The 18,663-nt window shown below is 34.8% G+C and overlaps 1 long non-coding RNA gene across 1 annotated transcript; it reads left to right on the top strand.

Annotated features, from left to right (window-relative positions):
- The first annotated feature begins 16,083 nt into the window (after positions 1 to 16,083).
- Positions 16,084 to 17,651, top strand: LOC133830357 (uncharacterized). The gene is made up of 3 exons (XR_009892022.1): positions 16,084 to 16,390; positions 16,718 to 16,863; positions 17,442 to 17,651. It is a non-coding gene; the product is annotated as an uncharacterized LOC133830357 (long non-coding RNA).
- The last annotated feature ends 1,012 nt before the right edge of the window (positions 17,652 to 18,663 follow it).

Genomic DNA, 18,663 nt, shown 5'->3' with positions numbered 1-18,663 from the left:
CCTATGAGATTCTAGAACGGGTTGGAGAGGTAGCTTACAGATTGGCTATGCCTCCAGCCTTTTCAGGGGTTCACAATGTATTTCATGTGTCCATGCTCCGAAAGTACATATCAAATTCTACGCATGTGCTGAGTATTGGAAACCTGGAGCAGGATCAAGATTTGTCTTATAAGGAGAAGCCAGTTTAGATTCTAAACAAGACCATTTCCTTAGTAAAGGGGTTGTGGAGGAACAGAAAAGTGGAAGAGGCAACTTGGGAGCTTGAGGTTGAAATGCGGGATCGATACACCAAGTTGTTCAGGTAAATTTCGAGGATGAAATTTCTGTAAGGAGGGGATAGTTGTAGCGTCCCAAATTTTCTAATAAGGCTTAGGGCCTTGATTAGCGTGATGGGATGGCAATAATTGATTTAATTGTGCTATTACATGGATTAAATGAATATGTGATTACAAATGCATGTTTAGGTGAATTAAATATGCATGTGGGCCCATTTTGGTTAATAGGGGCATATTTGTAATTTTAGCCCCTTGAGGGCATAATTATGATAATGTAAATTATATGTGTGTTGTTCTTGAGACCACAAGATGTTGAGATTTATTTATGATGTGTGATCCGAGACAATCCTAGGGAGAGGAATAGCGAAATAGTCACAACGGGGTCGAACACCCGGCTCGGGGTGAGCCTAGGGGTATTTAGGGGGATATATTACGTGTTTGGGATTACCGGGTAACATGTACTAATTTAGCGATTATTTGAGTATGTCGGGATTAAATGTGGATTTATAGAAAACTCGAGGAATTAGCAGGAATGTGGCAAAAGACAATTTTTCCCTTGGTGATATTAGAAGGTTATGATTGATCTTAAGGGTAATTTGGTCAATTTGGAGGTTAGGGATAGACTTGAATTGGTTTACGCACTAGAACTCACCAGAAAGAAAACAAAACCTCATCCTTCTCTCTCTCTCTCTCTCTCTCTCTCTCTCTCTCTCTCTCTCTCTCTCTCTCTCTCTCTCTCTCTCTCTCTCTCTCTCTCTTTGGTGTGCTTGGAGCGTTGGTGAATTCTTTGAGGAATTGGCTGAGAATTGAGGTTAGGGACTTGGGAAAACAAGCTAGAAGTTGTTGAGGTTTAGCTCAGGATCATAATTGCAGTTGAGGTAAGGATTATGTTCTGGTTTTAATGGTATTTTTGTTGTAGTTAGAAGCTTTTCTTAAGGTTAAGCTTGGTCTGATTTTTGAGTTTTGATGGGTTATAGGCTAAGTATTGGGGTTGTTATGCTGCTTTGAAACAAACTATGGACTGAATTCTGGGTTAAGTGTTGAATTGGATGTGAATTGGAAGGTTTAGCTGAGAAAAAATGTAGTGGAAATGCATGGATTTTTGGGTTTTGGGGCTCGAGCTGCAGTCTTGTTCTTCAGGTGTCGTGGCCCCCGTGTGTTCGAAGAGGATTGGGAAGCCTCTGATTTTTCCCAGGCACTGCGGCGCAGACTGAGGCGCACCACGACCCATCTCCCCTAGAAGAGAGCCCCAAGGCTCTTTGACTTGTAGCGCGGGTCGCGGCCCTAGGGGTGAGATCGCGGCAAAAATTAGGCAAAATGACCAAAATAGGGTTTTGAGCTTGGGAACCCAAATCTTAGGGCTCAGGAATGATCCTACTACCCGGTTTTGTAGAATTCGAGGTTTCAGAGGCTAAAATATTAATTTGAAGTTCATAATTGGTTAGGGCTTGATGGATGTCTACTTATTGATGCGTTGTGACTAGGTTTTATGTCAATGCTCGGGTCTAGGGGATCGTGCTCGGGATCGCATTAAGCAATTAGCTCGGGACACAGGTAAGAAAACTGTTATACCCATAGAGCAGGGCATGGCCATATTATTTGTGTTTAATGTATGTGTTTATACCTGTAAATGTTATGCTATGTTGTGCATGATTATGAATGAACGTTAAAGGTCGGGAACGGCGAAGGCCGAGGACAGCAAAGGCCATAATTGACATTAAGCATGCTGAATGCAGGCTGCTAGGGTGAGACCCTCTAAGGGTGTTGTACGCACCCGCTCAGTGAAGATCGTGAAACAAGTGCCTGATAAAGCACCTGGGACAGCACAGGCCGCTATATGTTTAATTTGCTATTTTTTTGAGCTGTTTTTTACTGGATTGAATTGTGATATGCTATGTGTTGAGTTTTCTTGCTGAGCCTTGACTCACGGGTGTTCTATGGTGCACGTAAGGGCAAAGGAAATGTCGACCAACCAAGAGTTGGAGGGCGCGGAGTGGCGTGTACATGTTTGGCCTACCTGGCCACCACGGCCAGGGTTGTTTGAGGAATATGCTGTAAATGGTTGATTTTTTGCTTAGGTCGACTGTATTGTAACTTTTGAATTGTAATACATTTTGAAACACATTTTGAAACAGTATTTTGGGATCCCAATGTATAACTTTTATGAATTTAAATGAATGTCCAAATCTTTTATAATTAACGTTTGTCAAATGAGTCTTGATTTTGATTTAATCACACTTTTTAACCTAAAATTTCAATTAGCGAGTAAATGACACATTTATAAATCACCTGGTAACGACTCTAAGGCAGTAGGGCGTTACACATAGTCCTACACATAACATGAACAATCATTACCATTAGATCACACATACAGAAAACTTGTGCACTCAAATGCACACCCTGTGTTACAGTGACCACTCTTCTTACCTCGTCTCCACCAGGGACGCAATCGCCTTCCTTCAAGTGCCTTGACAAGTCCTAGATCAAAAACATATAGCATATAACATTTAGAGTCTCATAACTTAACCAAATTTCATGAACCAATCTTACACTTTCTAAGACCCAGCCACCCTTAAAGTGTCCTTATGAAAGTCCTAAAATTCCCAAACAGAAAACTCTTAAACTATACCATCAAAGCCCCAACCAAAACCATCAAAATGAAGAAAAAAACATGTTTTTTGGGCATGCAACGCGGTCGCACTACGCTTTGGGTGCGATCGCGCCTGACAAAGAACCCAGATCGCGACTTTTCTTCAAACAATCATAACTCTCTCAATTTAAATATGATTTGAACGATTCTTTTTGTGTTTTTTTCGTTTTGAATCCCTCTATTCTTTGAGATTAATATAATACCGAAAATTCATGAGCATCCCCTAACTCCATAACTCTAACAATCTCCTGCAACAAAACCTCTTTTTCCCCTACTTATCTTTCCATTCTTCAAAACTAGCAATCATGACTTAATAAATTCAACCCTAACATGTTTCTAACCATTATAGATTAACAACCTAGTATCTAACATGCATATAAAACCAATCATCCCAATCTATCACGTTTTCTAATCAAATCCACCATTAATATAACTCAAAGCTTCAAGAACTATCAAAGAAACTTTAAAAGTGTGAGAAGTTCTTACCAAGATCATGTAGAACAACCTAAGCCACGAAAATCTCCTCCCAAACCATCCTGAGTGAGTCCTCACATGAGTTCCTAGTGATCCATACGTATATGAATAGATCTTCATCCTTCTTCTTCTTTAAATCTTGAACCCTAGACTAGAAAGAGAGTGAGAGAGAGAGTTGTCTCCTTTGATCATGTGTAGAGCAACCACCAAATTCAAATTGTGAGTTTAACCCTAGCCATAGTCTCTCACTTTCTATTTATAATGACTCACTATCACCAAATTACCATCCTACCTAAGATCTAAGTCATTCTAACAATTTCATTAAACCCTTTTTAGTAATTCCCCCACTAAACTATTAGTTTTCATAATCCATAATTAACGTATTCCCCATAAGTTATCTTTATTTCATTATGATCCCTCTTTCAACAATTCTTGACAATAAAGCCCCTAGCACTTGAAGGAAAACACGATTTGTCACTTTAACACATATCCTAAGCACCATCAGTATTTTCCAACATAAAATATCTTTCACAGATATTAATATCACATAAACATATTCATACAATCACATAACACATAATTTCTCAAAATTACAAAAATACCCCTCAAGAATATTAAATTACCAAATCGCCATCATAGACCAAAATTACCAAAATACCCATGAAACGAAAAGGCAAATATTACAAAAAAAGTAGCCTACAATTTGAATTGTATATATATATATATATTGCTTAATGAAGTAGCCTGGTATAATCAATTGATTTGCTACACTTGATTCTATTCATTTTTATTAGCATATTGATGTAACCTTGCAGTTGGCCTTATTTTTATTAGAATATGTTCAACATCTTTCAAATTTAAAAAAAAAAAAAAATTATAGTGGAAAAGTAACATAGAACTTGTTTCTCTGCATTTTTTTAATTATATTGAGTAACCTGGTGATTTACATATCTTGTTAATTGAATATGTAGATCATTATTTAATTTTTGAAGAGGGTAGCCGAACAGAGAAAACAATAACCTGCCAGTTTATAATTTGATTTTTCATATCTTATTAAAATAACTGGGTACCAGAATACTTGATTTGCTAGATAGTAGATTGCATGTTTTAAGTTTTAAAAAAGTAACACGGTTTGTATGTATTTTTTTTATTAAGAAAGTAACCTAGAATCTCTGAAGCATCAGTTTATTAGAATATTTATGTAACCTATTTATGTAACCTGTACTTAGCTTCTTTTTTTTTTTGATAGAATATGTTTATCATCTTTCAAATTTTAGAAGAATAGACTAATAGTGAAAAAAAAAAAAAGTAACCTATAACTAGTTTCTCTGCATTTTTTTATCCTATTGAAGTAACTTGACTATTGATTAGTTTCTCTCATAGCTTATTCAAGTAACCTGGTACTTGCCCTTTCTTGTTCATTCAATTAGTAAGCAATATTTAATTTTTGGAAAATGTAACTTGACATTTGAATTTTGCAATTTAATTACTTATTCAATATTTGACATTAGGTATAAGAATACTTCATTTGTTAGAAACCATATTGCTTGTTTTAAGTTTTAAAAAATGTAACCTAACATAATCTTTTTTTTTTAAATTTGCAATGTTTTTTTCTTAAAAAAGTAACCTGGAACTTAGAACTTATGAAGCCTCTGATAATTTTGAGAAAATTGTACGAAAACTAACTGCATACTTAATTCATACATGAAATTGAAATTGTTCAAAGTTAACATACTAGTTTCATGACACAAAGAAGTTTTAAATGCTAAAATATCCACACACAAAAAATTAAACATGTCAAGGTCCAACTTTTCATAAAAAAAAAAAGCTACATCTTCCTTTGCTTTTTCTTCTTCAACCTTTGTAAACTTTTCATCATCAGTTTGGTAACCATCCTCAAGCTTCTACATAACATGCTTGAAAAGGCAAACAACAAGTTCATTACGATAAATAACAATTTTAAGTTAGGTAGAGATATTGCTCGTGGTCTCATGGATAATGTGATTAGCAAAAACAGCCACAAACGCACCAAAATCGCTGCATACATGAAAGCAAAAATAATATGAAGAATAATGATTTGAAATAATCAAAAACTAACACATAACAAAAATAACCAGCTACTTACCAATCTGCTTGTTGAGGAACACCTAAACAACTTTAATAGACAAATGATCTAACCTTGGAACTGAATATGGACGTTCTTTGAAGTCTAAATCTTGCCTAGCATCATAAAAGCCAATGTGTTCCAAAAACAAAGGAATTAAGACAGAAAAAACTTCAACAATTTTCAGAGTAGGTGTCTTGTGCTTTCTAGCTTTGAGGGGATTGTATATGATCAAACCTATCTCCTTGATATTGAAATGAACAAGAATGTAGTGAACTTCTTCCTTCACATAAGTAGGCCTCAATACATGGTCACAAAAGGCCCATGGTGTACTACAACACATATATGTGCCTAACATGTATTTAGCGAGACTCACAATAGATATATCACCACCACCGGCACAATATTTATCTTAAGTAAATCTAGCAGTCTTATAGAAAAAATTATCTGTAGTAGTCACCCTGATTCTGACATTACCACTGTGCTTTATCTTCTTCCTAAGATAATACATTAAGATATCTATATGTTGCAAAATATATTTTAAAATGAAAAATAGTTAAAATGGAATCAATAATAATTTATATAAATTGACTAGCTAGGTAACCTGGTGATTGGACTACACAAAAACAAAAGTACCAAGTTATATTATGATACTTACTTCATCTGACCAATATTGACCACAAGTCTAGAGCTTATAAAACAATATTTTCTCTTTGATTTGTGTAATACCAAAATCAAAGTCAATCTTGTTAGCATCATTTACATACATGTATCTGTTACGACCTGAAAAAATAATTAAGAACAAACCAGAAACCAAGCACAACACTAGCAAGATAGAAAGTAATTGAAGCACAAAAGCTTTGGAATTTCTATTAAGAGGAATAGGAAAATACACTCTCACAGCCACTGGTGGTATTCGAGAGACCACCAACTCTGCACACATTCAACAACTCACTCTAGGATACCCTTACAAACCAAGCCCTTACCTATTTATAAAATAAACCACAACCTATTCCCATTCCAAAACTGACAACAATAACACACAACTTAAATAACATAATAGTAATTAATAGCAACCCATTACAATTCTATAACCCCATAATATGAATCTGCACCTTTGTTTCTTACGTCTAACATAAGTGATGTGAGTTGGAGGCCTAACATTACCCGCCGTCCAAACTCGAACCTTGTCCTCAAGGTTGAAATGGGGAAATTGCTCTGTAAGAACCTCAAAGCACTCCCAAGAATCCTCAAAGCTGGCATCCCCTTCCACCTGATAAGAACCTCAGTACCCGTATAGTTGGGATGTGTGGAGGATCGCACACTAACCACCTCCAATGGTTCCACCAAAAGCTCCATGTCAGAAGAGAGATGAATAGGAATAGCAGGAAAAGTTGCATGCTTACCCACTGCTAGCTTAAGCTGAGAGACGTGGAAGACATCATGAATCTTGGATGTAGGGGATAACTTAAGCTGATATGCGACCTTTCCAATGCGGCGAAGTATCTCAAAGGGGCCATAAAATCTGGGAGCTAGTTTTTCATTGATTTTGTGAGCGAGGGACTGTTTTCGATAAGGCCTGAGTTTAATATAAACAAAGGTCTCGACCTCATAATTCACATCACGATGTTTTGAATCAGCAAAGGATTGCATCTTTTGTTGGGCTTGAGAAAGGTGAGACTTTAACTCCGTCAAAATCACATCAAGTTGAATCAGTTGTTGCTCTACTTCAGCATTGGTAGCAGAACCTAACTCATAACAGATCAAGGGTGGAGGGTCGCGACCATAAAGAACTTTAAAGGTTGTCATGCCCGCCAAAGAATGGAAATAGGTGTTGTAGCAATATTCAGCCCAAGATAGCCATGCAGACCAACGAGAGGGTTTATCCAAAGAAAAACAACGCAAATAGGTTTCTATACCCCGGTTGACCACCTCGGATTGGCCATCAATTTGTGGATGATAGTAGGAGCTTCGTCTGAGTTCAGAGCCTTGCAAAGAGAATAGCTCTCGCCAAAAAAGACTCATAAATATCTTATCCCGATCAGAAATAATACTTCGAGGTACACCATGTAAGGAACCACACCCTGAATAAAAACTTCCGCCACAGAAGGGGCAGAAAATGGATGCTTCAAAGGAATAACGTGTGCATATTTGGAAAGTCAATCGACAACTACTAGAATAGAATCATACCCTTTCAATTTAGGTAAGTCCTCAATGAAATCCATAGTAATATCATCCCAAAAATTTTATGGAATTAGCAACGGTTGAAGAAGTCTAGCTGGAGACATGGCTTCGTACTTGCTGCATTGACAAACATCACATGCAGCAACAAAATTCTGGACAGATTTTATAATGCCTTTCCAATGAAACTCAGCTGCCAAACGATGATAAGTACGACGTATTCCAGCATGCCCTCCGACCACCCCGCAATGGAATTCGCGAAGCAATATTGGAATATAAGGAGAATCTGCCGGTAAAACGAGTTTCCCATTGTATCTCAAATGACCCCCAACAAGTGAATATGCAGAATAAGAAGCGGGATCTTGCTGCACACAATGCTTGATATTAGAAAGAAAGGCATCAGCATCAACTTGCTCCTTGAGTTCCTCAAAATCTTGAATGATTATGGTAGAAATTGTACCCAGCGAGACTTCAACCGGTAATCGTGAAAGGGCGTCAGCAGCAGTATTAGCACTTCCTGGCTTGTATTGAATGTCAAAATCATAGCTCATAAGCTTTAATAACCATTGATGATGCTCGCCATCGACAACTCGTTCATCTAATAAAAAATTTAAGTTGCGTTGGTCCATACACACTATGAACTTTTGACCAAGAAGATATGGACGCCACTTCTTAATAGTGAAAACAATTGCCATTAGTTCCCTCTCATAAACATATTTAATGCGAGAGACAGAGCTGACCTTGTGACTGTTAAAAGCAATGGGTCTGTCTTCTTGCATAAGGACAGCTCCCAATCCAAAACCAGATACATCTGATTCAATCACAAATTTCTTAGAAAAATCAGGTAACACAAGCACTGTTACACTAATCATGGCTTCTTTAAGTTGGCGGAAAGCTGCCTCCGCTTCCGCATTCCACCCAAAAGCGTCTTTCTTCAGTTACTGAGTTAATGGCCATGCGATCTTGCTGTAATCTCGCACAAAATGATGATAATAGCCAGTAAGGCCTAGAAAACCTCATAAGGAACTAAGACTGGTTGGTTGAGGCTAGTCCACCATGGCTTGTACTTTTGCTGGATCAACTGAGACTCTGGTATCATCAATGATATGCCCTAGATACTCAATCTTCGTTTGAGCAAAAACACATTTCTTAGAGTTAGCATACAATTGATTTGCACGCAAAAAAGAAAAAACACACTGTAAGTGATAAAGATGACTTTCTTCAGATGAACTGTATATCAGACTATCATCAAAGAAAACAAGAACAAATTTTCAGAGATATTCACGAAAAACCTCATTCATCAAGGATTGGAAAGTGGAGGGGGCATTGGTAAGCGCAAACGGCATGACAAGAAACTCGTAATGCCCTTCATGAGTGCGAAAAGCAGTCTTCTCCACGGACACGAATCTGATGATATTCGAATTTAAGATCGATCTTGCTAAATACTCAGACTCCATGTAATTCATCTAATAATTCCTCAATAACAGGGATAGGAAATTTAACGGGAACTGTTGCTCGATTCAAAGCACGATAGTCAACACAAAAGTGCCAACTCCCATCTTTTTTCTTGACTAATAAAACTGGGCTAGAATACGAACTCGAACTAGGTTGGATAATCCCAGCCGCTAGCATCTCAACAACCAACCGTTCAATTTCATCTTTTTGAAACTGAGGACATCGATAAGGACGAACTAAAATTGGTGAGGTGCCCTCCTTGAGAATAATGGCACGGTCCTTGACTCTAGTAGGGGGCAAGCAAGAAGGCATGTTGAAGACATCACTTAAATTAGTTAAGAGAGTAGCCACCGTTGGCGACAATATAACCGGCGAAGCCGAGTTATCCAAATCAGGTGCCAACAAAGTCATGTGCCCAAGTTCCAACAGCAGACCATGCCCCTCATGAGTGATCGTTCACAACATGGCGTTTAAGGAAACTTGAGCTTTGCTCAAAGAAGGATCCCCCTGAAGCTTAACCCTCGAGCCTCCAACTGAAAACCTCATACACATGGTACCCCAGTTCATGTAACATTCCCCAAGAGTAGATAACCATTAGTACCCCAAAATTACTTCCGAACTGCCCAAACGCAGAGGAAAGAAATCTGCAATCACATCAAATTGTTCCAGGTGTAAGTAAACCTGTCAGCATACCCCCATAGTACGAACCTCATCACCATTTCCCATAGCAACTCCGAACTCTCGTGTATGGCTAATAGGCAATTTTATCTCTTCAACTAGGCTTGCTAAAATAAAATTATGTGAGGCTCCAGAATCAATTAAAATCACAACCTCTCATTCGCCAATTAACCCACGCACCTTCATAGTGTGTGGAGAGCATAGACCCACTAAGGAAGAAAGGGATAACACTGAAGATTCTGGTTCATCCCCCACCACTGAGTTGTCGGTAGTGGCTTTCGCGATCAGTTCATCATTACCCGAATCTTGTTCCTCATTGACCCATAAAACTTGAAGTTCCTTCTTCTTACAACGGTGCCCTGGACTAAATTTTTCATCATAGCGAAAACAAAGTCCCTTCTCTCGTTTGGCTTGCATCTCTGCATCAGTTAATCTGCGAAAAGAAGATTGGCTAGGGGGTTTTGAAACTGATATATTATAGGAAGCTGGTCGATTAACAAGTATGGTGGATGCGTGAGAAGACCAGTGAGTGAAAGTAGCACCAAAAGGAGTACGCTGCCCCATTGATAAATTGGGTCTAGATCGATACGACAAAAGGGCCTGATTTTTGTCTTCAATTTTCTGGGCTAATTTCATTTTCATGACAAGGCCCATGTTCTCCAAAATTTTGAGTTCAGCCGTAATGTCATCACGTAGCCCTTTTATAAAAATAATTTCCAATACTTGTTCCGATAAATCACAGAGAGGGGCTGAAAGTATTTCAAATTGCTTTATATACGTCTCAACTGTGGAGAGTTTCCGAAGAGAAAAAAGTTGCTCGGGAAGTGACCCTTCTTGAGATGACCAAAAATGTTCAAGAAGCATGTCACAGAATTCGTTCCAGTCACAAAAAGGTCGTCTTCCATCCTCCCAATAATACCACGAAAGATCATCACCCTCAAGACACACCACTGTTGTGCGAAGCTTCTCTGAAGGTAGCATCTAGTTGATGTCGAAATACCACTCAGCCCGAAACAACCATCCATCTGGATTAACCCCATTGAAAATGGGCAGCTCCAACTTCCTGGGTAACAAATCAGACGAGTTTCTAGGCGTAAGTAACTCCGTAAAATTCTCGACGTCCATACTCTTCTCCTTATCACTACTAGAAGTTGTCGCTGGGTTCGGACTCGCACTAGATCCAGCAGATTGTTGAGGACCCAAGTTGGGCCTTTGATGAATAAATTCATTGAACTGCCTAACAAGGGCGCAAATACTTGACTCCAGATCTAGAATTTTATCGATTTCGTTGTGCAGTTTTTCAATTTCGAGTCCCTGGAACTCAGATCGCAGCTGGCCAAATTCAGTTTTAATGGCCTCCAATTTTTCCTCCAAATCGTCGACCCGGTTCTCCACCCGTTTCACGCCCGCCATAGCCCAAGAAGGAGACTGCTCTGATACCATTGTTAAGACGTGAAAAAATAAGCAAGAACAAACTAGAAACCAAGCACAACACTAGCAAGACAGAAAGTAATTGAAGAACAAATGTTTTGGAATTTCTATTAAGAGGAATAGGAAAATACACTCTCACAGCCACTGGTGGTATTCAAGAGACCACCAACTCTCCACACATTCAACAACTCACTCTAGGATACCCTTACAAACCAAGCCCTTACCTATTTATAAAATAAACCACAACCTATTCCCATTCCAAAACTGACAGCAATAACACACAACTTAAATAACATAATAGTAATTAATAGCAACCCATTACAATTCTATAACCTCGGAATATGAATCAGCACCTCTTTTTCTTACGTCTAACATAAGTGATGTGAGTTGTAGGCCTAACAATATCTACAACAAAACAAATGAAACAATAAAAAATGAATTAACAAATAAAATTAGAAATGTATCAAATAAAATACATATATTAAAATAAACTATACTCACTTGGTTTTGGGTTTCAAACCATTGTAAAACCACTCTGAGTACTGAATAATATCATCAATAGTAGTATTACTCACAAGTTCTTTATCGAAAGGAATGACTCCCTTAACAATTCTCACATCATCAATCTTTCTTTTGCCTGCTGCTTTGACTTCACATGAACTAAATTTTGTAAGAAAAGGTGGCGTAACAATAGTTGACGGCTTATTCTCTTTTTTTTGTACATCTTCCCCATCATTTTTCCCCTCATATAACACCAAATCCAGGTTTTTTTCCATCTCAACATTTTCCATGGACTTTTTCATAGAAGATGATTGCGCCTCATAAAACATCTTCTTCAAATCACGAGACACACTAATGATAAAAGTATGAAATTCACTCTCTTTCGAAATCTGCAAAATACCACAAAAACATAAGCCAAATAAATTTTGAACACAACATTAAGTATTAAAAAAGTTACAAACAATGAAACACACCTGAATTTTCTCATCATCTTTGCATAACCCTAATCCTAGATGCTTCATAGCTGCATTAAAACAGAATGAACAACATTAACAATGTCATCACTAAAATCAACATCTTCTTCTTCAATAACATGTAAACAATAAAAGCACATTAAAATGGATAAGATGGCATAAAGTAACATTATACTTAATTCAAAAAAACTATAAATAACCTAAAGTAACTTGGTACCTTAACTGAAGAGTGAACAATTCCAGCATCACCATGAGCATCATCATGCAAAAAATCATTGTCATCATGCTTAGTTTCTCTATGTACGTCCTCCTAAAACAAATAAATATAGGAAACTAGTGTCCAATTTAAAAATAGTTTTATTAAAAAAAACGATATGAGAAAACAAAAAGTATCAGGTTACCTTATTAAAAGGAATATCATTTTAAGGAAAAAACTTCTCTGTACTGGTCTGAAAGCCAGTAATAGTACTTGAAATAACACTTATCATCTTCACAACTTCTCTAAAGTTTTTTTTGAAAGTATCAAGCTCAATATGTATACTTTTCAGTTTTGATAAAATATCCTTCATAGTTCTATCAATTTTTCTGAATTGAGCATCATAATTGATAGTTTTCTTAGCCTACAATAAAGTTAAACATTACTATACAGAAAACAAATAATAATTACATAAAAAAAGTAACTAGCAAAATAAATACTTACATGTGTTTTCCCTTTTGCCTTAGGGATTGATGAACTAGGTCTACAAATTGGAGTCTCAGACAATGAGTTCACATGACTTTCATTATCAGGTGTCTTCCTATATAAAAATTTGGGTTTGAAAGAAAACACAGTTAATGTCTTGTTCTTTCTCAAACTCATTTGGCAACAATTGAATAATTTCCAACATAAAAACATACAAAAAAAATATCAAACTCAGATGAACTTGGTTACTTTAAATTGCATTTAAAAGATAATATGGTTACTATAGCTAAAATTAAAAATGATATAAAAGTTACATAGTTTCTTTTGAAAAATATTATTCAAAATAATAATAAAAATATAAGTGGCAAAGTTACCTGTTTTGTAGAGAATATCTTCTTTGTGAAGGTGTTATAACTTGATGTGCGTACATTTTTCCAGCAAGTGATTTTAGGAAATCCTTCAGACACCTTCTCACAAAACTTGAAGAAAGATTGAGAATAGACTATTAAATACATATCTAAAATGCTAATGGAAACCCAAGCAACTTCTAAAAATTAGTTTCCACTTTCCCAGTATTTTCATCAAACATCTTGAAAATTTTATCCTTCTCATTAAGAGTATTTCTCATTGAATGACGGCTATTCTCCCATACAATTTTTACATATGGGAACTCATTCACCATTGAATCATCGAAATTAACAATAGACAAAAAAATATTGTTGACTTTAGTTTCGTGAATAGTACCTAACAAAAAATTGGCAAATAATTGAACAAATCCAAGCTTCACCATATATCAATCCTCCTTAACTATTTTTTTCTTAAAACCTTCCCTAACTTCTTTCTTAGTAATCTTATCCTTCCTACCTGGAAAAACAAGATTCCTCAAACCTCCTTCCTTCTCCACAAAAATTGAAGTGTCATCACTATCATGACATTTCAAACCTGTAACTAAGCAAAACTTCTCTATGGAGTACCTGAGCAAACTCTCATTAATCTTGAACTAGAATTCAACATCTTCTGTCATTAAAAACATCTCTCGCATCATTATATGGTGAATTAGTTGAGCTTGAAAGCATATATGAGAAACTCCCAAAAATGCCCAAAAGGTATGGACTTAAACAAAATATTTTGTTACTCAGTAAGGGTACTATTTATCTCTTCTATTACCTCTACATCATTGAAATTTGGACTTTACTACCAAACCTTTTGGTTTGGGTAATCATAAAATCTGCATTATGCATTAAAAAGGATAAAATGAATCATGTTACAATGCACAAAACTGTTGAAAGCTAAAAACTTAACAACTACAATATTAAAACTAACCAATATCATTATAAATACATGATTTGCACATCTATAAAGAGAAAACATGATACCCCGGTAAATTGTAAGAAATAAAAATAATAAATTTATAGAAGAATTCTGCAACTATTTAGTGTTGATAAAAGTAACATTCCAAAATATAAATTAAAGTACAAAAAGTAACCTAGAACTAATAAACACATGACAAAGATAAAAACACAGAGACATGTCAAAAAAGTATCCTGAAACATTTAAACATATTTGAGCAAAGTAACAAGATACTTTTTAACACTTAGTGTTCATAAAAGTAACTTGTAACATTCCAAAATATAAATCAACGTACAAAAAGTAACCTAGAACAAATAAACACGTACCAAAGACAAAAACATAGAGTCATATCCAAAAAATACCCTAAAACATTTAAATATGGACAAAACATATATGAACAAAGTATCATGATACTTTTAACTTTAGTGTTCAAAAAAGTAAGTTGTAACATTCCAAAATATAAATCAAAATAACCTAGAACTAATAAACACATAACAAAGAAATTTAAAACACAGAGACATGTCCAATAAAATTACCCTGAAACATTTCAGCATATACCAAACACGCTTAACAAAGTAACAAGATACTTTAACAGTTTAGTTACATATAATTTTTTTTTTCTAAAAAAAAAAAATCTACCTGAACATACCATTTTAGATTTAGATCTTCATTTGACAGTATTCTTAGTAGTGGATTTCAATTTAAAACCACCAATAGAAGAAGGTGAAATTTGATTTCTTCACTGGACTTTCAAAGTCAAATGAAGACATTATAAATTAATAATCTAAAAAGAAAAAAAAACTCAAGAACAATTAATGAAGATCAACAATAAAAACAAAAGAAATAAAATATTAAATTTAAACAAAACCAGCATAGAACCAAATACACATCCATCACATAAACATATGCCGCAATCACATAAATATGGAACCAAATACACGTAGAGAATCATTCACATGCCAATGCTTTTATTTAATTTGTAACAATCTAACAAGAAACAATGCATTTTTAGGAAAGAGATACAAACATAAACAAGGGAAATGAGAGCATGGTACATGTCGTACCATTCAATGAATTATTTTGTTCCAACAAAAATTATTTACCTGAAATCAGAATGGTCAGCGTGTAGGAATTGGAGCTGCCGACTGAGACAATGCCTGAGAATTTCGTCGATAGACCGAGATGAAGGAAGTTGTGACTGAAGCAGAGGTCGACGCCAATAATCGGAGACAACGCCTAAAAAAGACTATCGGAGTACGAACTTGATTTTGAACTAAACACGTCACTGACAATGAAGACAATCGGCAGAGCTACTGGTTCAGACCAGAGGTCGACACCCAGATGAGCTTTTCTTCTGCCCGATATCAGATAGACACGAAAAGAGAATAAGAGGATGAAGAATGAAACGTTAGGTTTTTTTAAAAATGAATAAAATATAATTCATAAAAATGAAATGATAAAAATATTCATGTAAAAATTCTCCACATAATTAGATTTAATTAAACAAAATTCATAAGATTAGTAAAATCAAAAAATTTCCATATTTATGAAAAGAAAAGTAAAAACTTCATATTCTATGTATTTTTTTTAATAAAAGCCAAACATTTAAGTTAGGCTTAGTGCATTTAAGCCCAACTTTATTAAATATGGAAATTACATAGAATATGGATTTTTTACTTTTCTTTTCATAAATATGGAAGAAAAAAATTTGATTTTACTAATCTTTTGGATTTAGTTTAATTAAATCTAATTATGTGGAGAATTGTTACACAGATATTTTTGTCATTTCATTTTCATGAATTGTATTTTATTCATTTAAAAAAAACCTAACGTTTCATTATTCCTCCTCTTCTTCTATTTTCGTGTATGGTCGATATCAAGGAGAAGAAAAGTTCACATGGGTGTCGACCTCCAGTCTGAACAGACAGCTCTACCGATTGTCTTTATTATCGGTGACGTACTCAGTCTGAAATCAAGTCCGGACTCTAATAGTCTTTTTCTAGCGTTGTCTCCAATTATCGAAGTCGGCCTCTGCTTCAGTCACAGCTTCCTTCATCTCAGTCGATTGGTGACATTCTCAGGCGTTGTCTCAGTCCGGCAGCTCTAATTCCTACGGTCCGACCATTCCGATTTCAGGTAAATAGCTTATTTTTTGTTGGAACAAAGTGTTTCATAATGGTACGACATATGTCATGCTCTCATTTACCTTGTTTATGTTAATATTTCATTCCTAAAAGTGCATTGTTTCTTGTTAGATTGTTACAAATTAAATGAAAGCATTGGCATATGAATGATTCACTGTGTGTATTTGGTTCCATATTTATCTGATTCGAGCATATGTTTATGTGATGGGTGTGTATTTGGTTCTACATATGTTGGTTTTGTGTAAATTTAATGTGTTTATTTCTCTTGTTTTTATTGTTGATCTTCATTAATTGTTCTTGAGTTTTTTTTTATTTTCAGGCTATTGATTTATAATGTCTTCATTTGACTTTGAAAGTCCAATGAAGAAATCAACTGGAAATCAATTTTCACATTCTTCTAATGGTGGTTTTAAATCTAAATCCACCGCTAAGAATATTGTCAAAGGAAAATCAAAATCTAAAATGGTATGTTCGTGTAGATTTTTTTTTAAAAAAAAATTATATGTAACTAAGCGGTTAAAAGTATCTTGTTACTTTGTTAAGTTGTGTTTGGTATATGTTAAAATGTTTCAGGGCAATTTTTTGGACATGTCTCTGGGCATTAATTTTTTTTTTTGTTATGTGTTTATTAGTTCCACGTTATTTTTTTTGTATTTTAATTTATATTTTGGAATATTACAGGTTACTTTTTTGAACATTAATGTGTTAAAAAGAATCATGTTACGTTGTTCATATATGTTTTGTCTATATTTAAATGTTTCATTGTACTTTTTGGATATGTCTATGTGTTTTTGTCTTTGGTACGTGTTTCTTTGTTCTAGGTTACTTTTTGTACTTTGATTTATATTTTGGAATGTTACGTGCTACTTTTATGAACCCTTAAGTGTTGAAAAGTATCGTGTTACTTTGCTCAGATATGTTTGGTATAGGTTTAAATGTTTCATGGTACTTTTTGGACATGTATATGTGTTTTTTTCTTTGTTATGTGTTTATTAGTTCTAGGTTACTTTTTGTAATTTGATTTATATTTTGGAATGTTGCAGGTTACTTTTATCAACACTAAATAGTTAGAGAGTTCTTAATTAAATTTGTTATTTTTATTGATTACAATTTACTAGGGTACGGTGTTTCCTCTTTATATATGTGCAAATCATGTATTTATTATGGTATTGGTTAGTTTTAATATTGTAGTTGTTAAAATTTTAGCTTCCCACAATTTTGTTGCATTGTAACCTGGTTTTTATTTTATTTTAATGTAGAATGTTGATTTTATGATTACCCAAACCAAAAGATTTGGTAGTAAAGTCCAAAATTTCAATGATGTGGATGTAATAGAAGAGATAAATAGTACCCTTATTGAGGAACAAAATGTTTTGTTTCAGTCCACACCTTTTGGGCATTTTTTTGAAATTTCTGCAACATGCTTTCACGTTCAACTAATTCACCATCTAATGTTGTGAGAGGTGTTTTCAATGACAAAAAATGTTGAATTCTAGTTCAAGATTAATGGGAGTTTGGTCAAGTACTCCATAGAGGAGTTTTGCTTAGTTACAGGTTTGAAATGTCATGACACTGATAAGAATCTTATGGAGTAGGAAGGAGGTTTGAAGAATCTTGTTTTTCCGTGTAGGAATGATAAGATTACTTAGAAAGAGGTTAGGGGGGCTTTTAAGAAAAAAAATAGTTTGGGGGGTTGGAATTATGGTGAAGTTTGGATTGGTTCATTTATTTGCCAATTTTTTGTTTAGTACTGTACACGAAACTAAAGTCAACAATCTTTTTTGGTCTATTGTTGATTCTAATGATTGAATGGTGAAGGAGTTCCCATATGGAAAAATTTTATAGGAGAATACTCATCATTCAATGAGAAATATAAATTTTTCAAGAAGTTTGATGCAAAAACTAGGAAAGTGAAAACTTATTCTTATAAGGTTCTTCGGTTTCCATTAGCATTTCATATATGAATTTGAGTCTATTCCTTATAACACCTTCACAAAGAAAATATTCTCTACGAAACATGTAACTTTGCCACTTATATTATTATTATTTTTATTATATCGTTTTTAGTTTTAGTTATAATAACATATTACATTTTAAATGCAATTTAAAATAACCAAGTCTCATCTGAGTTTGATATAAATATATATATATATACTAGGTAGAAAAGGGAAATTTGACTTTCTATGCTTAATAGGGGGTTGTAATTCAAAAAAATGCTAGGCATTTTTATCATTACAAAATAATGCCAAAACTTTTTACAGTACC

The sequence above is a fragment of the Humulus lupulus genome, chromosome 4 (assembly GCF_963169125.1).
Source record: "Humulus lupulus chromosome 4, drHumLupu1.1, whole genome shotgun sequence".
Lineage (NCBI taxonomy): Eukaryota > Viridiplantae > Streptophyta > Magnoliopsida > Rosales > Cannabaceae > Humulus > Humulus lupulus.
This window is presented reverse-complemented; position numbering and strand designations above follow the sequence as displayed.